This window comes from Populus nigra, chromosome 5 (assembly GCF_951802175.1).
Source record: "Populus nigra chromosome 5, ddPopNigr1.1, whole genome shotgun sequence".
Taxonomy (NCBI): domain Eukaryota; kingdom Viridiplantae; phylum Streptophyta; class Magnoliopsida; order Malpighiales; family Salicaceae; genus Populus; species Populus nigra.
Genome location: NC_084856.1, coordinates 10,524,919 through 10,545,742, shown reverse-complemented (window position 1 = coordinate 10,545,742; position 20,824 = coordinate 10,524,919). Strand labels below are relative to the sequence as shown.

The 20,824-nt window shown below is 37.2% G+C and overlaps 1 pseudogene; it reads left to right on the top strand.

Annotated features, from left to right (window-relative positions):
- Positions 1–877: 877 nt before the first annotated feature.
- The window catches only part of LOC133694393 (uncharacterized), a 73,343-nt pseudogene continuing 53,396 nt past the window's right edge, over positions 878–20,824 (top strand).

Sequence of the window (20,824 nt, the reverse complement as noted above, 5' to 3'; positions counted from 1 at the left end):
GTGAGGAATGAAGTTTTTATTAATCTCAGTTTTGTAGCCCCCTACAGTTTGGTTATGGCTTTATTTATATTGAATCTAGACTGAAATAAATCCTAATAGGGGGAGATCAGATTATCTCCATATTTGTTTGTCCTATGTATAGAAATCCTTTCGGGGTTGTTCCGTAAGATGAGTGACAATCAAAACTTCAAGTTCCACTAAAGATGCAATAAGAACAAAATTTCCCATCTTTGTTTTGCAGATGACTTGATGATTTCCAGCAAAAGGGATGTAAACTCAGTTCATATGATCAGAAATGTGTTCATGGAGTTTCAAGATTTGTCAGGTCTATATCTAAATCCACATAAAAGTGACATCTTCTTAAGTGGTCTATTAGATGCCGAGAGAGATCAAATTATTCGTATTCTTGGGTTTAAAGAGGGTAAGCTTCTTATGAAATATTTGGGAGTGCCTCTTATCTCGTCAAGGCTTAAGGCTATTTATGGTAAGGGCCTCATGGATCGAATCACCTCTAAAGTTTGGCATTGGACTTGTAGAACACTCTCGTATGCAGGATGGGCACAACTGATTAAATCAGATTTATTTTCCATTCAGGTCTATTGGGCATCTCTCTTCCTTTTATCTGCGCAAGTAATTAAAAATGTTGAGCAAATTATGAGATCTTTTCTTTGGTCAAGTTTATATATGAGAACTATTATGGCTAAAATGGCTAGGGATATGTGTGTCTTCTAAAAAAGGAGGGGGCTAGGAATCAAAAGGATAACAGAATGGAACAAGATTGCTTTGGTGAAACACATTTGGAATATGTGCAATGACTCAGATGGCTCAATCTAGTCTACTTAGATTAGATCTAATTTGTTGCGAGGTAAAAATTTCAATGGTGAGTGTGCTGGTTAGTAATTCAGAATGGAAAATTCCTACCACTCAAGCTATTGACTGGTACCCTATTATAGATGTTATTTCTTCCAATGTTAATCCTAAGATAGGGAAGAGGGACGAGATTGTTTGGTTGGATTCGCCAAATAAGAGGTTCTCGGTCAAAGTAGCTTGGGAGCAACTCATAATCTGTAATCAGATAGTTGATTGACATGACATTGGGAGCAACTCATAATCCGTAATCAGATGGTTGATTGACATGACATTGGGAGCAACTCATAATCCGTAATCAGATTGTTTGGTTTATTGATCTATAGCAAGAACTTAAATGAGCATCTTGATCATTTGCGTAATGTACTTAGTGTGTTGCGTAGTGAGCAATTATATGCTAATCTTAAGAAGTGTACCTTTTGTTTGGAAAAAATTGTGTTTCTTGGCTATGTCGTAACTGCGCAGGGTATCGAGATGGACGAGGAGAAAGTTAAGGCCATCCGGGATTGCCCTACACCAAAATCGGTAAGTGAGGTAAGGAGTTTACATGGACTTGCTAGTTTTTATAGAAGGTTTATGAAGGATTTTAGTACTATTGCTGCACCTTTAACTAAAATTATGAAAAAGTCTGTTGGATTCAAATGGAATGATGAACAGGACGAGGCTTTTAATTTGTTGAAAGATAAACTTTGTTCGGCGCCTGTTTTAGCTTTGCCAGACTTTACGAGAGCTTTTGAAGTTGAATGTGATGCGTCAGGTATTGGTATAGGAGCTGTGTTAATGCAGATAGGAGGCCCATTGCGTATTTCAGCGAAAAACTTAATGGGGCAGCCTTGAATTACCCTACATATGACAAGGAGCTATATGCCTTGGTAAGAACTTTAGAGACTTTTTTTTTGGTAAGTTGACGTATGTATTAAAAGAAGAAGAAAAAACTTTAGAGACGTGACACCATTACCTGTGGCCCAAGGAGTTTGTGATACATTCTGATCATGAATCATTGAAGCACTTGAAAGGGCAAGGTAAGTTGAGTAGGAGACATGCCAAATGGGTTGAATTTATTGAAACCTTTCCGTATGCGATCAAGTATAAGCAAGGGAAAGAAAACATTGTGGCTGATGCACTTTCACGCAGGTATGTTCTTTTATTTACTTTGGATGCTAGATTTCTAGGATTTGAACATATAAAAGAATTGTACAAGGATGATAATGATTTTGCTAATGTTTACAATGCTCGTGAAACTTCAGAGTTTTATAGACTTGATGGATATTTGTTTAAAGAGAGTCGTTTGTGTGTGATCACAAGTCATTAAATTAGAGAGAGAGAGAGAGAGAGAGAGAGGAAAGAGAGAGAGTGTGGTGCTGTCGGAGCTACATCTACTCCGTCCACCGTTGGATTGTTCTCATTTCTGACTATGTTGTTCCTTCCAACCTTCTCTCCATATTGACCAAACGGATTTGTTATCCAATCAACGAGGTAAGAGATATTGATCTCGCAATATTTCTACTATTCTGCATTTTCAGTTCTGGAACTATGAAGAAGTGGTGAAGTTGCAGCATAGTGAATTGATTTTCTTTATGATTTCTCTTATGGCTGTCATAGACATGAAGGCCTTTGCCATATGTGAAGATTAAATCATAGTTCTTTGGAAAAGTTTCATTTTTCTTGCTAGTTTCAAAGTGGTTTGTCGTAGTTTGATCTCCTTTGTTCACCGTTGGATCATTACCATTTTTTAGTATGTTGTTCTTCGGAACCTACTCTACATCTTGACAGAACGGATTATTGTTACAATCAGTGTGCTGGGAGATATTGGCATCGTAATTCTGTAATTCTCTTCTTCCTTCATGAACTAATCTGCATCTTGTTGTTTATGAGTTAGGTTGCTGTTATTTTTGAGCTTAGGTTGCTTCTTGGCCTCAGTTTATCTTATTAGAATTTTGCTCTCTCTAGTATTTGTATGCTACCATAATGTCACTATGTTCTTCTGTGGAAAATGTTCCAATGGTCAGCTCTAACATTGAACAACACAATCAAGTTAAGTCTGGACATCCATTAAGATTAGAACTGCAAGATATGTTGAATAGCCATGGGATGAGGATTTCTCAGTTTCAAGCTGATTCTGATGCTAGTATAGAGAAACACTCTACTGTCCAAACTTCTAATGTTGTTTCAGAAATGAACCATGTGTTGGGTTCTAAAGTTGATGAGGTGAAGGTAGGGTCTCATCAACAAGAACAACTAAAACGTAGACCCAAATTGAATTTTTTAAATGCTTTGAAGGGTTCTGATGTTGATGACAATGAGGGTAGCAAGACCCTTGGCATTAGTTCAGTCCGTAATCTGCACTTTGCTTCCCGTACTATGACTGATGGTCGTGTGACAATAGCTCCTCCACTTGATGTGTTTGAAGATGGCTGCGAATTTTGGAAATCCACCCTAGTTGGTCATTTTGTGGGGCAGAAATTACCGTATCCCGTGGTTAATTCTATTGCCAAAAGAATATGGAGCTCCTACGGTCAATCATAAGTTTTGTCTTCGGATAATGGTTTCTTCATCTTCACCTTTGATTCTGTTGATCATGCCACTAATGTGCTGGAAAGAGCCCCATGGCACATGGCAAACAGGCCTTTGGTGCTTAAACGTTGGCAACCGAACATGCAATTTTTGAAAGATGATTTGGCAAGAGTTCCGGTATGGGTTAGGCTGTATAATGTCCCTCTCGAGTATTGGACTATTAAGGGGTTGAGCTGTGTAGCGAGTGCTATTGGAGTCCCCCTTCATGCGGATCATACGACATTGTTGCGTAAAAGGATTAGTTACGCAAGAGTTTGCGTTGAGATAGATGCTTCGAAGACGTTGGTTAAGGAATATGATCTTCGCTGTCCAAATGGGTTATTCATAACAATTTCAGCTGAATACGAATGGATACCGTCGAAGTGCAGTAATTGCAATGTCTTTGGACACACCACAGCGCTATGTGCTACTAATAACATTGATAATCTTAAAGTGGTGGCAGAGGGTAAGAGGAATCTAGGAGCTATGAACTCTAAATCTGCGGATAACAAGCCGAATCAGTTTCAGTGGCAGGTAGTTGGTAAACGAAACAAGGGTTCTGTGAGTGGGGAGAATGCTCCCTTGGCATCTAAAGTGGGTAATTGTAATGAGAATGGTTGGTCAACATCTGGTATACATATGTATGTCTGATTGTAATATGAATGATCATGCGGCATCAGATGTACGCAATGCTGCTTGTCATGAAGATGAAAATCCTTCCTCTCCTCTTGTCTTGAAGAGTTTACGAGAAGGCATGAAACAGGAGCTATTCATGTTTCTGTCACTAACTTAGCTACCAATATCAGTTTCAATACTTCAATTATTTATGGAGACAACAATGCTTCCTTACGTGAGGCATTATGGTCTGATATAGTGAGTCGTAGTGATGGATGGGAGTCAACCCCGTGGATTCTTATGGGTGACTTTAATGCTATCCGCAACCAGTCGGACAGGTCAGGAGGGTCTACTACGTGGGCTGGTACTATGGACAGATTGGATACATGTATTCGAGAAGCGAAAGTAGATGATCTTCGGTATTCAGGTATGCATTATACTTGGTCGAACCAATGTCCTGAGAATCTGATCATGGGGAAACTAGATAGAGTGGTTGTCAATGAGAAGTGGAATCTGAACTTTCCATTATCGGAAGCGAGATTTTTGCCTTCGGGTATGTCAGACCATTCTTCTATGGTGGTAAAGGTTATTGGCAATGATCAGAACATAAAGAAACCATTCAGATTCTTCGATATGTGGATGGATCCTGACGAGTTCATGCCCTTGGTGAAGAAGGTATGGGATCAGAATTCGGGGGGTTGTCCAATGTATCAGGTGTGTTGCAAATTAAGAAAGCTAAAGCAGGAATTGAAACTTTTCAATATGGCTCACTTCTCCAACATTTCAGATAGAGTTAAAGATGCAAAAAATGAAATGGATAAGGCTCAACAGGCTCTGCATACAGCGCATGAGAATCCAATTTTGTGCATGCGAGAAAGGGATGCTGTTCGTAAATACGCTTCTACCGTCAGGGCTGAAGAGAGATTTTTCAAACAGAAGGCAAGGATACAATGGCTTAGCTTGGGGGATCAGAATACTAGCTACTTTCACAAATCAGTAAATGGAAGACAGAATAGAAATAAGCTTCTATCACTTACAGGGGAGGATGGAGAGGTTGTCGAAGGACACGAGGCAGTCAAATCAGAAGTAATTGCATACTTCCATCGTGTGTTAGGAGTGGATCAGATGCCTAGGGTTCTGAACGAGGAAGTGATGGAATCGGCAATTAACTTGAAACTGTCTTCAACGCAACAGCATGTACTCGTACAAGATGTAACAAGGGAGGAGATTAAGCATGCTATGTTTAGTTTGAAGAACAACAAAGCCCCTGGTCCGGATGGCTTTAATGCAGGTTTCTTCAAAAGAATGTGGCACATAGTTGGGGAAGATGTAATCAACGTTGTTAGATCCTTCTTTCAGACTCGTAGAATGCTTAAAGAAATGAATGCTACATCCATTTCCCTTATTCCTAAAGTTGCTAATCCTACAAGGCTGACAGATTTTCGTCCTATATCTTGCTGCAATACAGTGTACAAATGCATCGCTAAGATTCTAGCTGGGAGAATCAAAGTTGTTTTGCCATCCTTAGTTGGTCCATATCAGACTGCTTTTATCTCAGGACGGAGAATCAGTGATAACATTCTTTTGTCTCAGGAACTAATGAAAGGCTATCATAAATCTATGGGACTTGCTCGTTGTGCTATGAAAGTTGATCTGATGAAAGGCTTATGACTCTCGTATGCAGGATGGGTACAACTGATTAATTCAGTCTTATTTTCCATACAGGTCTATTGGGCATCTCTCTTTCTCTTACCTGGGCAAGTAATTAAAAATATGGAGCAAATTACGAAATCCTTTCTTTGGTGAGGTTCAGATATGAGAACTACTGGGGCTAAAGTGGCTTGGGATCAGGTATGTCTTCCAAAAAAGGAGGGGGGGCTAGGAATAAAAAGGATAACAGAATGGAACAAGATTGCTTGTTGAAACACATTTGGAACCTGTGCAATGACTCAGATGGCTCAATATGGTCTACTTGGATCAGATCCAATCTGTTGCGAGGTAGGAATTTCTGGACAATCAAGACGCCACAGAATTGCTCTTGGGCTTGGGGAAAGATTCTAAAGCTCAGATCCTTAGCATGGCCGAAGATGAAGTACATCATAGGAGATGGAATGACAACCTCTCTATGGTTTGACAATTGGCATCCTCACAGCCCACTCGCGGATTCTTACGGGGAAAGATTCATCTATGATTCAGGTATGGCCAAGAACGCGAAGGTGAATGTGCTAATTCATAACTCAGAATGGAAAACTCCTACCACCCAAGCTATTGGCTGGCACCCCATTATAGAAGCTATTCCTTCCAATTCTAATCCTAAGATGGGGCAAAAGGATGAGATAGTTTGGTTGGATTCGCCAAATCACAGATTCTCGATCAAAGTAGCTTGGGAACAACTAAGACATCATCGTCAGATGGTTGAATGGCATGACATTGTGTGGTTCAAGAATGGTGTTCCAAGACATTCATTTCTTCTATGGATGGCTGTCCAACAGAAACTCACAACTCAAGATAAACTTCATCGGTTTGGTATACATGGTCCCAATAGATGCTCACTCTGTCTCGACAACAATGAGGATCACAACCACTTGTTCTTTGAATGCTCCTAAACTAAAGCGATCTGGTGGGATGTTTGTGACAGATGCGACATTCCAAGAATGACAAAAGGCTGGGATGAATGGATTCGATGGGCCACTATCTCTTGGCATGGCAAGAGTTTCGTCAATTTTTCTCATAAACTGAGTTTTGCAGCTACAGTGTATCATGTATGGCAAGAACGGAATGCAAGGATCTTTGCTCGAATGTCTAGAACTTCGAATTTGGTCTTTAATCAAATCGAATGTATCATTCGTGATAAGCTTGATTTGATGAGGAATGTCGTACCAACAAATGAAAACAAAAGGATCCAACGAGCTTGGAGGGTGAATACCATAGATTCTTAATTTGTTAGTTAGCTGGTTATATTGGTTTCCCTAACGAATCTAGTGAAGTTTCAGTTTTATGGTCGGTGGCTAGCCTGTAGCTATCTGTTGTTTTATGTTTCTGTTATCATTGTAAATCTGTGGTATGCCCCTTATAATGTTTGTATCTTCTTCTTTTAATACATACCTCAACTTACCAAAAAAAAAGATAAGTTACGAAGCCAACAAACGAAGGTGAAATTATGTAAGGGGCTGCTGTTAGCCAAAAAAGGAGACATCAAACAAGCATTAGCTTTGGCAGGGTTTGCTTTCATGATTTAGGCAAAACAATTACTACAACTAGAAGGAAAGGAATTACTTGAAGAATTTAAAGATGTGTTTCCAGATGAATTACCTAAAGGGTTACCACCTGTTTGTGGAATTGAGCATCAAATTGATTTGGTGCCAGGACTCCACTTCCTAAGAGACCAGTATACAAATGTAATCTAGAGGAAGCAAAAAAGATTCAAAGGCAAGTTGGCGAGCTCTTAGAGAAGGGCTATGTGCGAGAATCACTTGGTCCATGGTCTGTACCTACTTTGCTTGTACTAAAGAAAAATGGTACCATGAGGATGTGTATGGACAGCCGCGCTATTAACAAAATAACAATTAAGTATCAATTTCCTATACCCAAACTTAATGATTTGCTTGATGAGTTGTATTATGCCGCATTGTTTTCTAAAGTCGATTTGATGAGTGGTTATCACCAAATTAGAATGAAAGAGGGAAATGAGTGGAAAACAACATTTAAAACTAAACATGGGTTATATGAATAGATGGTAATGCTGTTTGGGTTATCTAATGCGCCTAGTACATTTATAATGCTTATGAATCATGTTTTGAGGAAGTATATTGGGCTGTTTGTTGTAGTATATTTTAACGATATCTTGGTGTATAGCAACACCTTTGATGATCATGTGAAGCATCTAAGAGTTGTGTTTGAAACTTTGTGAGATTCTAAGTTATATGGAAAACTCACAAAGTGTTACTTCTGTAAAGAAAGTGTCGTGTTTCTTGGATATATTATCTCTAGCAGGGAGTTAAGGTTGATGAGAAGAAAATTGAGGCAATTCGGGACTAGCCAAAACCTGCTAGTATCACCGATGTGAGGAGCTTCCATGATTTAGCTTCTTTCTATAGGTGATTTGTGAAAGACTTCAACTCTATTGTTGCTCCTATGACAGAATGCTTGAAAAAAAGGAACGAGTTTAGATGGAGTGAAGATGCGCAGAAAGATTTTGAGCTAATTAAGGAAAAGTTATGTATTGCTCTAGTTTGAGCACTTCTAGACTTTGCTAAAACATTCGAAATAGAGTGTGATGCTTTTGGAGTTGGAATTGGGGCTGTTTTGATGCAAGAAAAGAGGTCGATTGCATTCTTCAATGAAAAGTTAAATGGAGCACGTTTGAACTACTCTATTTACGACAAGGAGTTCTATACTTTGATTCGGGCTCTGAAGGTATGGCAACACTACTTGTTGCCTAAAAAAATTGTTATAAATACTGATCATGAATCCTTGAAGTATCTTAAAGGGCAAAGCAAGCTGAATCGGAGACACGCTAAATGGGGTGTAGTTTATGGAGTTATTTCCTTATGTCATAAAGTACAAGAAAGGGCAAGTTAATGTGGTTGCTGATGCTGTTTTTAGGAGGTATGCATTAATCTCTATATTGAATGCAAGGCTGATGGGTTTGGAACAAGTGAAGGATCAGTATGCTAAGGATTCCTACTTTGTTGATGTGGTTACTGAATGTGCAAAGGGAGTTTGTGATGGGTTCTTTATGCATGAAGGTTACTTGTTCAAAATGGGCAGAATGTGTATTCCTTCAGGTTCGTTACGAGAGTTGCTTGTGCAAGAGACTCATGGTGGTGGTCTTAGTGGTCATTTTGGGGAGAGGAAGACTTATGAGTTGCTGAAAGAACTTTTTTTTTTGGCCTAGCATGTTACGGGATGTGCACAAGGTGATTGAGAGATGTTCTATTTACAAGAAAGCTAAGGGTAAAGAGAATGCATATGGGTTATATATGTCATTGCCTATTCCAGAGCAATCATGGATGAATGTTAGCATGGACTTTGTACTTGGGTTACCAAGAACACAGCGTGGAAAGGATTCAATAATGGTTGTGGTTGATCAATTATCCAAAATATCCCATTTCATTCCTTGCAACAACATTAACGATGCAGTACATGTTGCTGATTTGTTGTTTCACAAGATTGTTCGTTTGTTTGGAGTTCCTAAAAGCATTGTCTCTGATCATGATACAAAGTTCTTAAGCCACTTTTTGAAGACTTTTTGGAGGAAGCTTGGAATGAAGTTACTTTTCATTATGGCATGTCATCCACAAACTGATGGACAAATTGAGGTAGTAAACCAAACTTTATCTTCTTTGTTACGAGCTGTTATACATAAGTCTAATTTTTTGGCTTGACTTCTGTCTTATTGAATTTCACTAGCTATGGAGGGATGTTCCAATTATAAATATTGTATCAGAATATGTAATAAACACTTTTGGCCAAGATTTGAAACTTAATTTAGAAAAATTAAGAATTGTTCTTCCAAATTGATTTTGTAAAAAACCCTACCTGACTTATCACTCTTCATTCACAAAGAGTGTGGCATCAAAATCCTAGATTGAACTTTGTGGCGTCCAGATTGACTTATCAAAGTACCATTCTAGTCTATCCTCCATCTTATTTACCTTAAGATCACTATAATCCAGCCTAAACACCAAAAGAAAGACAACCAACCATACCCATCTTTCTTCCATTTTTCATCAGATTCATTGTTGTCGATTTTTGAATCATTCACGGCACATCATACAAACTCCCAAGACATGAGGAAGGCTGGGGATGAACAGAAAGTAAACATTGGTAGTAGGGCTCAAAGGCCAAGGTGGGCTCATTCAAAGGTGGAGTTACGACTATCGCTAGCGATCAGGTTTATCGCTAGCTCGACTAGAGGAATTAAAAATATTCAATTTGTTATTACCATATGTAATTTGAATTTCCCAATCGTTGCAGGTATTCGACCCTCTTGATAGCTCGATTTCCTTGATTAAGAAACAAAACGCTCTCCTAGCGTCGTCCGCGTATCTCGAAGGACCATGAGATCGCCGTAGAGCTTTTTGGGCTCATTATGAGGATTTTAAGGAAGATATTGATAATGGTTTTGAGGATGAGATCATAGGCCATTAGGAAGGTTTTCGGCAGCCTAGAAACCGAAGGGATTGTAGGAATAGAACTAGGGCCCAATTTGGTTAAAGGGGAAATTTTCATAGTGTTCAGGGACATGATGATTTAGATGGTTATTTGGATACTTTCAAACTGAAAATACCTTCTTTTTAAGGTAAAAACAATCTTGAGGTGTATTTGGAGTGGGAGAAAAAGGTCAATTGAATTTTTTATTGCCATAATTATTTGGAGGCGAAGAAGGTAAAATTGGTAGTCATTGAGTTCACAAATTACGCACTAATTTGATGGGATCAGAATGTGATTAGTAGAAGGAGTGCAGAGAGGCCACGTCGTGGGAGGAATAAAAGTGTTGATAAGAAGGCGATTTGTGCCTAACCACTATTATAAAGATTTGTATATGAAATTGCAAGGTTTGAATAAGGGTTCTAGGTTCGTTGATGAGTATTTTAAGGAGATGGAGATCACAATGATTCGGGCCAATGTCATTTAGGATAGGGAAGCTACTATGGCTAGATTTCTAAATGGGCTGAATAGGGACATTGCGAATGTTGTAGAATTACAACATTGTGCAACGAAGGTGGAGAGGCAAATAAAAAAAAGGAGCAGTACACATTTTCCGATCAATTCGGCTTTATCTTCCTCAACATGGAGGTCGAATATGAAGAGAGAGGAGGATGTCCAACCAAAGCCTTATGCCCCGAACCACTTAAGGCCAAAAAGGATGCTCATACGTGATGAGGATCAGCCCAACACCAAGTGTAATCATTCCAACGACCCATTGGAGGCCCAATTGGGCCAATGACAAGAGTTAGGGCAAAGAATCTTAAAGAAGCATTGAATGAGCTTGTTCAGAACATATGGAGCAAGATGGACTTAGAGAGGCTTGGGACATTTAAGAAGCCTTTAATTCATCTAATTCAGGTCCAAGAAGAGCCCAATTCGTGTGGAACAAGGGGCTGATGTGTCCGGCCCTATAACAACCTTGTTTTTTTCCCTAATGCTACAAGGATAGAAATTCAGCAATTTATTCTCCTAATTAAGTAAGGAAATTGGCCAGATCTTGTTCCTAAAAAGGAGAGGATTATTTAATGCTTTTCCTAAACTAAGAAGGAAAGTAATTAAATGGATAAACTTCATCGGTTTGGTATACATGGTCCCAATAGATGCTCGCTCTGTCTCCGCAACAATGAGGATCACAACCACTTGTTCTTTGAATGCTCCTATACTAAAGCGATCTGGTGGGATGTTTGTGACAGATGCGACATTCCAAGAATGACAAAAGGCTGGGATGAATGGATTCGATGGGCCACTGTCTCTTGGCATGACAAGAGTTTCGTCAATTTTTCTCGTAAACTGAGTTTTGCAGCTACAGTGTATCATGTATGGCAAGAACGGAATGCAAGGATCTTTGCTGGAATGTCTAGAACTTCGAATTTGGTCTTTAATCAAATCGAATGTATCATTCGTGATAAGCTTGATTTGATGAGGAATGTCGCACCAACAAATGAAAACAAAAGGATCCAACGAGCTTGGAGGGTGAATACCATAGATTCTTAATTTGTTAGTTAGCTGGTTGTATTGGTTTCCCTAACGAATCCAATGAGGTTTCAGTGTTATGGTCGGTGGCTAGCTTGTAGCCATCTGTTGTTTTATGTTTCTGTTATCATTGTAAATCTGGGGTATGCCCCTTATAATGTTTGTATCTTCTTCTTTTAATACATACGTCAACTTACCAAAAAAAAAAGAAGGAAAGTAATTAAATCAGCAACAAAGGAGGAAATTTGTTTTTTTTATTTGTCCAAGTTAAACAAGGAAATCCAAGCTAATCAAGGACATCAAAGGGGGCAGCAACACCAATGTTTCAAATCAGATTTCTCCTAGTTTATTTTGGACTTCTTAAGGGTGATAAATCTGAATCTAGCATATTTATGATGGTAATTTTTGGATTTATATTATTTTCTTTTTAGTCTTTGGGTTATTATTACTTATTTGGCTTAATTGTAAGTGAACTTCATATAAGTCCACCTTAGGGGGGTACATTAGGGTTTCTTTAAGTCTAGAGTCAGTATAACCAAACATGTAAGGGTTACGCAATTCAGATTAATAAAATTTCTTGTTTGCTCCACTTGTTGTGTGTTGGTGGGATAATCTCCCTTCATTGGTTCTCTAAAGAACTGAAAATGACTTATTGAAGAACAACTGTCTTCATGGCGTCATCCTTATACTTCTCATTCGCGAATCAATATTCATTGTGTCGGGGTTTTTCGTTTCCAATAGTGCTGGTGTCTAGATACAAGTTATTTTTATGTCACACTCCTATCAAACCTGATTTACTTGGCTTTCCAGGAATCGGTGTCTTTGCACGTGGGTTACGTGACCACGTAATCTCAACCTACTCGTGATAGAGATATTAAATGTTTTAAGTGTTTAGGGAAGGAGCACATTGCATCTCAGTGTCCAAAACGAAGAGTTATACTTACAAGAGATAATAGGGAGGTTGAATATGAAAGTGAAAAATTTGAAAGTGAAGAGTGATTAGTACTTAAAAGTGCATTTTTATCAAGGTTTTATATCATCATTTTGCACTTGAAGTATCAATAACTCCTTAACTTTAGCATGTTTTATAATAACAAGTCTGATACCATAAGATACCTTTAATTTATGGTAAATGTTCATCTTAAATGCAGGCCTATCACATAAATGAAAGGATTGATTGATGAGTTTAAGTACGAAAATTTATGAGTTTAACTTTAGCTAAATATAATGCTTAAGTTTTGCTTATATTAATCTCTTGTTTATGCTTTTCATTTTCTTTTCTTGTTTATTTATATTTCTCTCTTTCATTATATTTAGCTAACTTTATCATGTCAGGGTGAAAATGTTACACTAATAGTGTAAGAATAAGTATAATATAAACTCAACATGGACCTTAATGTTTGTAACTAACATGTTTTATATTTGTTATCTTATTCACTTTTAATACTTTGCTTTGTTAAATGGTTAATCTAGATTTATGTTGTATAACCCTTGGGACAACAAATACTTAGCACTTTTATAGCCCATCTGTATGGTATAACCGACACCTGTGATAGAAAGGAACTTGATTTGTTGTTAACATAAGTTATAACCATGAATGCCTCACAACATTTACAAGTATTAGCATTATTCAAATAAGATAACTAATGTAATCATGTTAACAATTTATAATCCGATTGGAACCTCCTTTGTGTATGGTTTCCAGTTGAGTAATAAAAAGAGTTTATAATATACTTGTTTGAAATACCATTAGTGGATCCTCTAACCTTGATAATTATTTTAATTCTTACATCAATATAACATCTCAAAAACTCTCTTTAACTTATTGTTATTGTTGTTGTTGTTCTTATTATTTATAATTTATATAGTTAACCTCCGTGTGGTTCGACCCCAGTCTTGCCAGATTATTTATTACTTCGACACTCCTACACTTGGAAGAAGACATCAATCTTTTGATCGTGTAAAAGAGATGCCACTTTTGGTGGATTGTAGTTATGAAGAGATTACATATCCTGTTGAGGGGAGGCTTTGGTTATAAGGCGTGCGCTGAACATGTAAATCAAAGAAGATGATGTAGATCACCAACAGGAAAACACATTTCAACTCGATGTCATATCCAACACAAGGTATATGGCATGATAATCGATGGAGGTAGTTGTGTAGCTAGTAATACTCTTATGAAGAAATTGAATCTGAGTTGTATTAAACATCCTAAACCTTATAGATTGCAATGATTGAATGAATGTGGTGGAGTGAAGGTTACTAAGCACATATTGATTGTGTTTTCTATTGGGAAGTATTCTGATAAGGTTTTGTGTGATGTTAGTCGCAATGCATGCTAGTCACTTACATTTGGGGCGTCCATGACAGTTTGATCGGAAAGCAATGATGGGTTTAGAAATAGGTTTACAATTATAAAGGATGATAAACCATCACTCATGTACCTCTTTCTCTAAAACAAATGTATGCTAATCAAATAAAATTAAAAAGGGAATGTAAGGATGGGAAGAGTGAAAATTCACGTGAGGTTTAGCTGAATCTAATGGTCTTGTCTCACCATTGTCGTCACGTAAGGAAGGTGAAGCTAAATTGGTTTGAAAATGTGTAATGCCCCTTCTCCTTATTTGTTTTTCCTCCTTCATTGCCATATGGAACATGCCTCCAATTCCATACAATACTGTAATTCTTCAACATTTGCAATGTCCCTATTGAGCCCATTTAGACATCTAACCATGGTAGTGATGTGCCGTGAATGATTCGAAAATCGGCAACAACGAATCTGATGAAAATGGATGAAGGATGGGTCTGGTTGGTTGTCTTTCTTTTGGTTTGGATGGATCTGGTTGGTTGTCTTTCTTTTGGTTTTAGGCTGGATTATAGTGATTTTAAGGTAAATAAGATGGAGGATAGACTAGAATAATACTTTGATAAGTTGATCTGGACGCCACAAAGATCAATCTAGGATTTCGACGCCACACTCTTTGTGATTGAAGAGTGATAAGTCAGGTAGGGTTCTTCACAAAATCAATTTAGAAGAACAATTCTTAATTCTCTGAATTAAGTTTCAAATCTTGACCAAAAGTGTTTCATTACATATTCTGATACTATATTTATAATTGGAACATCCCTCCAAAGTTAGGAAAAATTCAACATGACAGAAGTCAAACCCAAAAATTAGACTTTGACAAAGTAACTAGATAAATTTAACTAACACACATTTTTTTAATTTAATTGAAACATAAACAGTCCAAATTTAAAATGGCTATAACTTCTTGCACAAAAGTCCAATGCAATCATGGTTAGACAATATAGAAAGATCACGTTCTGAACTTGAAATCCACCTAGATTAGTCTTGTTTTCACATGTAATGGATGACTTTAAATTCGGGTTCAAAGTCATTTATTGTTCTGACTGTAAACAGCATCAATTCCTTCACTTATTTGCATTATTAACCCAAATTCAAGTAGCCCAGCATCAAAAGAACCATTAAGGGCTTTTTGCATCTTGAAGCTCCAATTATAGGCAAATAAGCAACCTTGAACCAATTTCAAACTGATTGCTAATTTTTAGCTCAAATGCAGCTTCAATCATTCCTATTTGACTCGTTAAGGCCCTTTGTAGTTGTTTTGCTCTCGCTCTTATCATTGGACCTTCTGAATCATCTAGCATATTAGATTTAATGATATGATCCATGTAAGGTCAAATTCAGATTTTGACGTAAAAATTGCAACTATCCAGTTTTACGGCAACTATCATAATTCTCAATCCGACCGTTGGATTGGGCTGAAATTTTACGTGGCGTCTTCTGACATGTTGTACTACCTTGGGTTAAAATATCAGATCAATCAGAGTTCGGGAAGGCATCTCAATACGGGTCAATAGAGGCTGTACGAATTTTGTTATTTACTTCCTTTTGACTTGTGAACTTCCTATTTGGCTAGGATTCTTTTCCTAAAAGGATGTGGCAGCTTATTTGGGAATCTCCTAATTCTCCAAAGATCTTTGGCTGCAGCATAGTTTCCATGTGTGTCAAGAATTCATAAATGTTTCACAATCCTTTTCACAAGGATTCCTTATTAATCCTACCTACAAAAAGGAAAGAAGACTTCAGAATAAATTCTACCTTCAAATCAGATTTCCTAGTCTATTTGGGACATCTTAATGGTGACAAATCTGATTCTAGCATATTTAAGATATTAATTTCAGATTTCTTATTGTTACTATTATTTTCTTCTTAGTTTAGGGTTTATTTATATTATTTGGGTTTAATTGTAAGTGGGCATCATATAAGTCCACATAAGGGGTCCATTAGGGTTTATTTTAGTTTGGAGTCACTATAAATAAGGACAAAAGCAGACATGTAAGTTAGACAATTCAGATTAATAAAACTTCTTGTTTGTTGCACTTTGTGTGTGTTGGTGAGATAATCTCCCTTCCATGGTTCTCTAAAGAACTGAAATCTGACTTATCGAAGAACAACTATCTTCGTGGCGTCATTCCTTATACTTCTCGTTCGCGAATCAATATTCGTTGGGTGGAGGTTTCCGTTTCCAATAGTGCTGATGCCTAGGTACAAGTTATCTTTGTGTTACACTGCTATCAAACCTGATTTACTTGGCTTTCCGGGAATTGATGTCTTTGCGTGTGGGTTACGTGACCACGTGATCACGAGGTTCGCATCATTTAACTTTACGAGATGGATAATAATTCCCATGATGCACATCAGGTAGCTTTCCTATCCTTAATCACATTGGCTCGAATGAAACTCAACCACAGACCTAGAACCCTGATTCAAACCCTGCAATTTCGGATACAAATCTTTATAATAGTGGTTAGGCACAAATCGCCTTCTCATCAACACTTTCATCTCCTCCCACGATGCTACCGGCCTCTCTCAACTCCTTATACTAATCACATTCTTATCCCACCAAATCAATGCGTAATCTGTGAATTCGATGATTGCCAATTTTACTTTCTTTGCCTCCGATAGTTATGGCAATCAAAAATCTAATCCACCAGTTTCTTCCACTCCAAATGCGTCTTGGGATTATTTTTACCTTGAAAGGAAGGTATTTTCAATTTCATAGCATTTAAATCATCATCTCCCCCAACACTATGGAAATTTCCTGCTTGACTGCTTTTTATGATCGTCTTGTTTTAACTTGCAAGTGCACGAGTGTGCAATGTTAACTCGGTAAGATCGAGGTCATATCCACAGAGAGCTAGATCTGGAAATTAAGCTAGGTAACAAAAAAAACTCAAGAGAACTTAAATGAACAATAACTTGGTTGAAAATGATTGATGGATTTGTTTTCAAAGATGAAAAAGTGTAAATAGATTTTAAATAATAAGAAAACGTAAGTCTTGGTCCAAATTAATTTTAATGGTGATGTATTGGTGATTCCTTCAACATATATAAGATTACTCAACCAAATATCAACGATGGTGATATTAGATCGGAAGACAATGAAGTTTAAAAAGATGAAAATTGATTATTGCTTAAGAATGAACAAGTACTTTCTTTTTTTTTGGGTAAGTTGACGTATGTATTAAAAAGAAGAAGATACAAACATTATAAGGGGCATACCCCAGATTTACAATGATAACATAAACATAAAACAACATATGGCTACAGGCTAGCCACCGACCATAAAACTAAAACCTCACTAGATTCGTTAGGGAAACCAATACAACCAGCTAACTAACAATTAAGAATCTATGGTATTCACCCTCCAAGCTCGTTGGATCCTTTTGTTTTCATTTGTTGGTACGACATTCCTCATCAAATCAAGCTTATCACGAATGATACATTCGATTTGATTAAAGACCAAATTCGAAGTTCTAGCCATTCCAGCAAAGATCTTTGCATTCCGTTCTTGCCATACATGATACACTGTAGCTGCAAAACTCAGTTTACGAGAAAAATTGACGAAACTCTTGCCATGCCAAGAGATAGTGGCCCATCGAATCCATTCATCCCAGCCTTTTGTCATTCTTGGAATGTCGCATCTGTCACAAACATCCCACCAGATCGCTTTAGTATAGGAGCATTCAAAGAACAAGTGGTTGTGATCCTCATTGTTGCGGAGACAGAGTGAGCATCTGTTGGGACCATGTATACCAAACCGATGAAGTTTATCTTGAGTTGTGAGTTTCTGTTGGACAGCCATCCATAGAAGAAATGAATGTCTTGGAACAGCATTCTTGAACCACACAATGTCATGCCATTCAACCATCTGACGATGACGTCTTAGTTTTTCCCAAGCTACTTTGATCGAGAATCTGTGATTTGGCGAATCCAACCAAACTATCTCATCCTTTTTGCCCCATCTTAGGATTAGAATTGGAAGGAATAGCTTCTATAATGGGGTGCCAGCCAATAGCTTGGGTGGTAGGAGTTTTCCATTCTGAGTTATGAATTAGCACATTCACCTTCGCGTTCTTGGCCATACCTGAATCATAGATGAATCTTTCCCCGTAAGAATCCGCGAGTGGGCTGTGAGGATGCCAATTGTCAAACCATAGAGAGGTTGTCATTCCATCTCCTATGATGTACTTCATCTTCGGCCATGCTAAGGATCTGAGCTTTAGAATCTTTCCCCAAGTCCAATGAACAAGTACTTTCATATTAAGTAAGACATTGAATCAAGCAATCTCTATACCAAAAGTAAAATTTGTGCATAAAAATTCAAGATTATAACATTACCTAAATGATTTCTAAAATTTCTTTGCAATAATAAAACATTCATGAAGAAAATAAGAAGATAAACATTAAGATTCATTCATATCTTAAATAACTCACCTCAAGCACCATCATCCTTGATTTGGATCCAAAAAGAAGATTAGCCAACCATGATTATATATAATAACACTTTAATAAACATGAAATAACTTGAATCGAACTGAAATAATGAGTTTTACAAGCTAAAGAACCGAAATCTATAAAGAAGAACATAACACAATTTCAGTAAAAATTCGGACACAAATCTGACTCTAACTTTGGACAGCAATTCGAACCTCTTAGAAGCCTCATTTGGAGATGACTATTAGAATCCTAACCAAATAGGAAGTCCACAAGTGAAATGGAAGTAAATAACAAAATTCATACAACCTCTGTTGACCAATATTGTGGTGCCTTTCCGAACTTCGATTAACCTGAATATTTAACCCATAGTAGGACAACATGTTTGGAGAGCCCACAGAAACTGTTAGCCCAATCCAATGGTCAGATTGAGAATTATGGTTGTTGCCGTAAACCTGGACTGTTGCGCTTTTTATGCCAAAATGCAAATCTGACCTTACTTGATTCGTATCACAAGGCTAAACCATATCAATTTGGAACATGTAATGGGTCCTTGATGGTGTTTCTGGGCTGGTCCACATTATCTTGTCTCACCTTACGGTTCTTGCGGAACTGAAACCAACAACAAATAGAACCAACTTAGCAGCGCAATCCCATGATGTACATAAGACTCAAGAAGCAATAAAAAAAACCATAAAAGAAGCTAAACAAAACTACGATTATAGTCTCGTGAGTAGCAAGCGAATTATCCGAAATATGAACAAAACTGAAGACTCGAATAAAAATAGAAACCAAATATGCAAAATGATGAATCAACACCCAAATATGTTAGATATTTTGAAAATATAGTACAAGAAATGAAAACAACACAAAGAAAGCAAATTTCAAAAGTTGACGCAAAAACAGACTCGTTTACGACGAGTTAAGTCCGAATCTGAAATCTAAAGTAAATGATGTCCAATTGAGCTGAAATTGCAAATATAGGTCGATTTCAACCTTGATAGACAGAATGTAAAATTTGAAAAATTTACGATAAGGTTTGATATGCTGACGTAAAAACGTTATGAATGAGACCTGATTAGATCTGAAAATGAAAACCAAAGCAAAACACTATCAAATTGACCCCAAAAGTATTATGTGTTGCGATTATTACCCCCATAACCAGAGTATCAAATTCGAACTAATTACGAATTGATTTGATCCAATTTTCCCTTATTTAGTTTTCTGCGGCAAAAACCAACAAACGTCTGATTTGTTTTTTTTTTCTCTTTTCCCTTTTTTTTTATGCTTCTGATATATTTTGGATAATAGTAGAATGAAATAGCAAGTTTTTGTTTTTGATATGCCACAAATTCAAGGAGAAAAAGAAATTGGACGCTGAGGAATTTTTGTGGAAACAACAAGAAATGAAAATTTCATAAGGAAATAACCTGATTAATGGAGCCAAGCTCTGATACCAAATGATGCGAACCTCGTGATCATTTGGTCACACAACCCGTGTGTAAAGACGCCAATTCCCGGAAAGTCAAGTAAATGAGGTTTGATAGGAGTGTGACACAAAGATACCTTGTACCTAGATACCAGCACTATTGAAAATGAAAAACCCCCACCCAACAAATATTGATTCGTGAACGAGAAGTGTAAGGATGACGCTATGAAGTCAGTTGTTCTTCCATAAGTCATTTTCAGTTGTTTAGAGAACCATCTTAAATATGACCCAAAAAAGTAATAATAACCCAAAGACTAAGAAAAAAATAATAAAAATAGTAAAAATCTGAAAATTATCATCTTAAATATGTTAGAATTAAATTGTCACCCTTAAAAAGTCCAAAATAAACTAGGAGAAATCGGATTTGGAAAATTTGTGTTGCTGCCCCCTTTGATGTCCTTGATTAGTTTAGATTTCCTTGTTTAACTTAGACAAATAAGAAAACATATTTTCTCCTTTATTGCTGATTTAATTACTTTCCTTCCTAGGTTAGGAAAAACATTAAATAATCCTCCCTTCTTTAGGAACAAGATCTGGCCAACTTCCTTAATGAGGAGAATAAATTACTAACTTTTCTATCCTTGCAGCATTAGGAAAGAAACAAGCCTAACAAGGTTGGTATGGAGCTGGACATATCAACCCCTTGTTCCACAAGATTTAGGCTCTTCTTGAACCTGAATTAGATTAATTATAGGCTTTCTTTGATGCTCTTTAAATGTCCCAAGCCTCTCTATAGGTCCATCTTGCTCCATATGTTTTAAACAAGCCCATTCAATACATGTTTAAAATTCTTTGCCCTAGCTTTAGTAATT